Source organism: Paramormyrops kingsleyae, chromosome 17, assembly GCF_048594095.1.
Source record: "Paramormyrops kingsleyae isolate MSU_618 chromosome 17, PKINGS_0.4, whole genome shotgun sequence".
NCBI lineage: Eukaryota > Metazoa > Chordata > Actinopteri > Osteoglossiformes > Mormyridae > Paramormyrops > Paramormyrops kingsleyae.
Genome location: NC_132813.1, coordinates 19,005,171 through 19,011,499, shown reverse-complemented (window position 1 = coordinate 19,011,499; position 6,329 = coordinate 19,005,171). Strand labels below are relative to the sequence as shown.

Sequence of the window (6,329 nt, the reverse complement as noted above, 5' to 3'; positions counted from 1 at the left end):
GGACAGTTGTCCTGCTGCTGGACCCATGATCTTCAACCCAATCCTGGTTTCCTGACACTGTGTAGCACATTTCACTCTCAAATGCTGCAGTAATCCTCTGACATCATCATTCCTTTAATATGCTCAAGGATTCCAGTACCGGAGGCAGCAGAGCAGCCCCACAGCATTACGGAAACTCCAACACATTTACCAGTAGGCAGGATGCACTTTTCTTTATAGGCTCCATCCCATCACATATAAATAAATTGCTTGTCTGCATGGCCAAAGAGCTCTACTGGTTACATTTGACCATAGAACATTTTCCCAGAAGGCTTATGGTTTCTTTAAGTAGGTTTCAGCAAATATCAGTAGTAGCAGTAGGCGGTAGTAGTGTCCTCTTTGACTCTTACCCATAAAGCCCTTCTGTGGTTTGTGATTTTTCTACAGTTCACCCCAGTCTTTGAAGACTTCTCTCATCAATCTTCCCTCTTACCACCACATCTCAGGGGGTTCTTGACAGTTCCACAAACAGCAAACTTTTTAATACCATTGGGAAGTGTTTTAACAGGGATGCCACTGTCTTTGGAGACGACCTTGTACCCTTTAGAACTATCATGCTTGTTTATAATGGATTTATGGTGCTTTCAGATACCACTATTGTCTTTACCATGGTGAAAAAGGACCAGAGACTAAATGTGGCCCTATTAAGCACTAAAGGCTATGAAAGGTGATTAGTGATGAGGGGCAGGTGTGTTGAGGCAATGACAGGAGCAGGGCCTCGTAAGTAAGTCGCTGAAGCGGGCAGTCAGTGGAGCTTCAGCGATGGCTGCATGCTCTGCTCTGTGCTCCTGCTTCATACAGGTAAGCTAATATAAAATGCTTTTAATAGTGGTGGGACATCTAACCTTATTATGTACAATTTATCTTTTTACACAGAGTGATTGTGGATGTGGTTCCTACCCTCTGCGGGGAGAAACAAAGCAAACATTTGTCATCGATTAGCTGCGACCATTGGTGTGCTGCTGTGTTGCTGTATAGACGCATTGAGTCACTCTTTGGGCAGTTACATTGCAATCTGGGAATTGTGAACTCTTGTAATAAATGGTTGATTGTGATATTGTCTGGACAGGCAATTAATGTTTTTGTCCTTTAAAGAAAACAGGCCATCCACAGATTCTTGTGGCGTTTTTGATTACATCTCATTTTTTGTTTGGTACGGCCATGTTGTTTGGGCGCTGAGCTCACCTCTTTGCTCTTTCCTGTTGGAATTGGTGGTTTATATTTTAAATAGTATTAAAGTGTGTGTGTGTGTGGTCCAGGTATACATTACACTGTGGGGACAAAATGTCCGCTTGCTGTGGGGGGACCGCACTGTGTGGCACTGGCTATAATGGTGTATGTGAGTAATGCTGTCACTGGTGGTAGACTGCAGTGGTAAGTGATCACACAAGCATGTCGTGGCCGAAGGGTGGCATGTGTCTGGTGAGACTCCCTGTCTCTTTGTTTCCAACATGTGGCTGGTTTAGGTGGTGCGCGAGAGCAGACAGTGACTGCTTCAGAGGTAACCTGACCTTTCTATACTCTGAGGACAACTAACCTGCTTTCCAGTTCTAGCATTTTTACTGAGGAAGCTCTGGTGTTTTCTGCTGTTTTTTCTTAAATAACACTTTGTATTGTAATAACTCGTGCTCACTTGTTATAATTCCTGCTTCATCTGATTGTTCCTGCTTAAAGGAAACCAAATTGGCACCTTTGGTTAAGAGAATCCATGGGGTTCCTCCTGCCCCATAGCAGGAAAAACTGGGTTATTTTTCACGGTCTTGTACTACACCATTTATTGGGGTATTCATATCAGCACTGAATTTATCACAGGTAAGTCTAGTTTTACTGAAATGACAATCCAGTTCTTTTAAATGATATGAATTCTTCAAAGTGGTTCCAATAATTGTCAATGTTTGCGTTTTCATACTTTTTACTTCCATTATTTTTATGAATATTGTTTTGTCATTTTGTATTAACTGTTTATTTTGACCTAAGCTGTTTCTATGCACTTTTTCTCTCCAGTATTTGATGCATGTAAAACTCAGCGTTGCCAGTGTTGACCAGAACTGTGTGTTGTTGTATGTGGGAGGAAAGCCAAGCAAATCACGCAAAATTTACACACACAGTCAGAGACAGGATTTGACCTCATAACCATGTAGGTGTGAGGACACAGTGCACAAAGGGCAATTTACAGAAACCAATTCTGTCACAAACCAGGGGTAATGGACTGCATTTGCCTTCCTGTCCCCAGAGATTCACAGCTACTCTCAGTTCTTCAATTACCCTGTTGACGGAATCATTGGATGTGAGTGTGCCCTGCGATGGGTTAGGGCCCCATCCTGAGTTGTTCCCTGCATTGTGCCCGTAGCCTCCAGGATAGGCAATGGACCCCCCATCACCTGAATAGGATAAGCAGGATAATAAGACTTAATCACCTTCTTTTTACTTGCCTGTTTCCTCAGTTCCTGAGAGAGTGATTGTTTGGTTTGGCTGCTGCTTTCGAGCTTATTGTGTCTATGTCTGGTTCTGGTTTTTGAATTTGTGGTCTCGTGATTTGATTTTAGTTATTGACTGCTCTGTTTTGGATTCTTGCCTGTTTTTCTAACTTCACCTTTTCACTTACCCCTTCTGCACCCCCGCCTTGTATTTATGGAATCGACCTTAGCCATCAGCTCCGGTTGCTGTCCGTCACGTTGTTCAATAAACTGGCTGACTGCCATCTTGTGAATGGTTCCCTGTGTTCCGCCATGACAAATTCAGTAAAACAGCAACAAATACAGGAAAAAAATACAGGAAATAAAAATTTTACACACACGGAGTTGGGGGTGGGACTGAACCATCAGCCTTGGAGCTTAAGCTGCAATGCTGCCCACTGAGCTGCTGCACCTACACAGAGCAGAAATTAATTAATGATAAAACTATTTAATGTTGTTATAGAAGCTTGACCGAGGTCATGTTTACTTGAGCAAGTTTAAACAGGTATAAAACAGTCCTTTAATACTGTGTATAGTTGTCAACAGTACAGTGCTGGAACCGAAGCTCTGCCATCACATAGATGCAAAGGAAAGTGCACATCTGACCTCGGCAAAATGACAATCTGCAGCTGACATTTTAATTTAAATCCCGTTCCATACGGCGAGAGACGTGGGCACCTTGAACGGCACGCGTCTCTCAATATTGTTAAATCCATATCTAATCTCCGAGCCGATATACTGTCATCGGCTGACGTCTACAGACACAAACAATCGGCACGAAAGACCTTCCTCACTAATATGCAATGAAAGATGGAAAGGGGAAGAAGTTTGCAAGCATCAAAAAGATTCTCTTTTATAAGTACTTTTGGAGGCTGAATGAGGTTTATACGATGGAAATGGGGGGGGGGGACATTAGGGCATGTTTCCTTTGTAGGCTATCTAAGGGGGGGGGGCTTTCAGGACGATTTTTACCTTATAGCTATATGTGGGACATCACAGTCTGCAGTGGACCAGAGCATAAAAAATGATGATAAAGAACAGATGTAAAGGATCCATGAAAAAGCCTGGATCCGTCTAATCGTATCACAGAATGCAGAGGACTTTTCTATACTCTATTTAAGAATGAAATTCCATTTTCATCCTGGTTTTAGGGCTTTTAAAAGATGTTACAGCAAGTGATTCAGCATTAAGTATAGGATTATTAACGCAAATAAAATGTGGGTGATGCAGAGTGGGATATTCTGTCAGTTAAAGGAAGAGTCTAGTCTGTATGTTTTAAGATATTTTTTTAATCAGTATTAAACATATGCCTGCTTCTATTAGATTATCTGGGAGTATCTGAATCCCTGGCAGTAGTTCAGATACATGCAACCTCCATGGGAATTTAGTCAAGAATGTTATATCTCATTGAGCAAATGCTAGTCACATACTTCTGTGGCAAGGCAAATCTTGGAGATCATTATTTAATCATTTTTGCAATGATCTTTCTCAGGGTGACTGTGGGAGAAAGCTAAGTCAAATCATATGCTTTGTTTATCTGAAAAGATATTACACTGTTATTGTGTGTGTGTGTAAATATATATTATACACACACAGGGGTTGGACAACGAAACTGAATGGTGAACAGTGCTTGAGGATTCACGCCCATATATGGGTGGCCTGGTGGCCAGTCTTCAATGATTGCACATTCCATCAGTAAGCGCAGGATGTGAAGGCTGAACTAGCAGAGCACAGCTGTACATAAAATATTGCAATAATAACAAATAACAAATATGGAATTTTGCACTGATGGTAGATGGAAAGTGGGTGGATCTGGGCAGATGGAAACCAAGCCGGTCCGGTAGACAGAAAGCGGGTGGATCTGGCCAGATGGAAAGTGGGTGGATTCAGGCAGATGGAAAGTGAGCAGAACTGGGCGGACGGAAAAGAGGTGGATCTAGGCAGACAGAAACCGGGTGGCTCCAGGTGGTCAAAAAGCGGGCAGATCTAGGTGGATGGAAAGTGGGCGGCTGCAGGTGAACAGAAAGTGGGTGGATCTGGGTGGATGGAGGTCCAGGTGAACCTCCAGGTCCTGGGTGGTCCAGGTGAACAGAAAGAGGGTGGACACAGAGCTCTGGATGTTTCCTATTTGTCGCGACTTTGCTCAGATGTGCCATGAACAAACGATGCGAGAGCCTGAAACACGTTTGATCCGGTAAAGATATGCGTGTTTTTTCCTAGTCGCCTTCAGCCTCACAAAGAAGTCGCTAGACCCAGTTTCAATCAAATCCGTTATCTCAGAAAAGTGGTAAGAAAATCTGTGCCTTTCTCACATAAATCCTGTAAGGCTGTTTTTATAAAAAGAAGCATTCTGTGTTTTATAAACGTATCATCACTTGGCCCCTGAGATATCTCCCTTGTGTTTCCAGGAAGCTTCAGTGAGACAAGCAGGCTGGTCAGCCCCCCTCTCCAGCATTGCTTCCCAGGTTAGTGTCCCGGGGTCACATGACTCCCTCTTCCGGAAACAACCATGAACCTCAGCTTACATTTTTAAACAGAATGCATTTAGAGCAATTTCCCACTAATTGCAGTGAAACATTAATGGTGATTAATGGTGGAGCTGAAGCAGCCATATTTGCAGAGTGTGTTAAATTAACCACCTTTCATGACGGTAGTTGTTGGCACATAAAAATCAGGGTCCATGATATCAAAATAAAACAATATTATCCCATAGGCAAGGGAGGGGCAGCCTGAGACGGCCACCATACTCCATTCTGATCAGAAACGGTCCCTATTAACCGGTACCAGGAAGCCGACATCTGTGGAATGAAAAATAAATTAGAATTACTTTGAGGATGGCTGGATTGGTGACGGGGGGGTTCCAATTTTGCCATCGGTCTGCTTCAAATCTGTTACGTCTGAAATCTTATTTGGAAATACTGCATGGGGGAATTTCTGTGCGTAAGAAAGAGTGCAGGCAGAAAGGGGGAAGCAACAAAGCCGTATTTCTGATTATTTTGTTAAACCTGAAGCCATTAAACAATGATCAACATCTGTCTGGCCAGAATTAGCTTTCAAAAAGAACTTTATTTAGCACAAATTGTACATACTGTATATATTTATCATGTGTGTCATAGCTAACAAATCCATCCATTTTTCATAACCACTTATCCTCCAGTACAGGGTCACAGTGATCGTGGAGCAGGATGCTGAGCACAGGGCGGGGACACCCTGTGCAGGACGCCAGCCCATCTCTGGACACACACACGCAGCACAGGCAATTCAGAGATGCCAGTTCAACTAACTGCATGTTTTTGGACTGCAGGAGGTAACCCATAAAAACACATGATGAAATGAAATCACATACAATGTATGTTTTCAGTTATCGCAGCTTAAACATGTGAAGTAAGCAGTGTAATTTTAGTCATAATTTCACCATATAAGTTAACAGAAAAAGCAAAAGAATCTTATTTTGTGCCCATGAAACCTTTTGTCACACAATAGGTTGGGGACAGGGGGCCGAGATGCAGAGCAAACAAGTTGCTAAAACACTAAGCGAGAGTCAAAAAGCTGGGGAGTCTATGCTGAGGAGTGAAGAGAGAGGTGGACACTAATGCAGAAGCGGGGATATCGGTACGAGCACAAATTCCGAGAGGGGATTGGGGATCCAGAAACACACAGTAACCAGACTGGAGATCAGGAGAAATACCCGCACCTACTGTAACAACACAAGAGGGAAATCACGCATTCTGGGAAAAGTAGGGCAGGGAAACACCCACACCTAACCACACAAGGGGGAAATCATGCATTCTGGGAAAAGCAGGGCAGGGAAACACCTGCAACTAATCACATAAA

At 43.0% G+C, this 6,329-nt stretch overlaps 1 long non-coding RNA gene across 1 annotated transcript; it reads left to right on the top strand.

Moving 5' to 3' along the window:
- The first annotated feature begins 783 nt into the window (after positions 1–783).
- LOC111851292 (uncharacterized) lies at positions 784–5,801 on the top strand. The gene is made up of 3 exons (XR_002839983.2): positions 784–840; positions 4,904–4,960; positions 5,653–5,801. It is a non-coding gene; the product is annotated as an uncharacterized lncRNA (long non-coding RNA).
- The last annotated feature ends 528 nt before the right edge of the window (positions 5,802–6,329 follow it).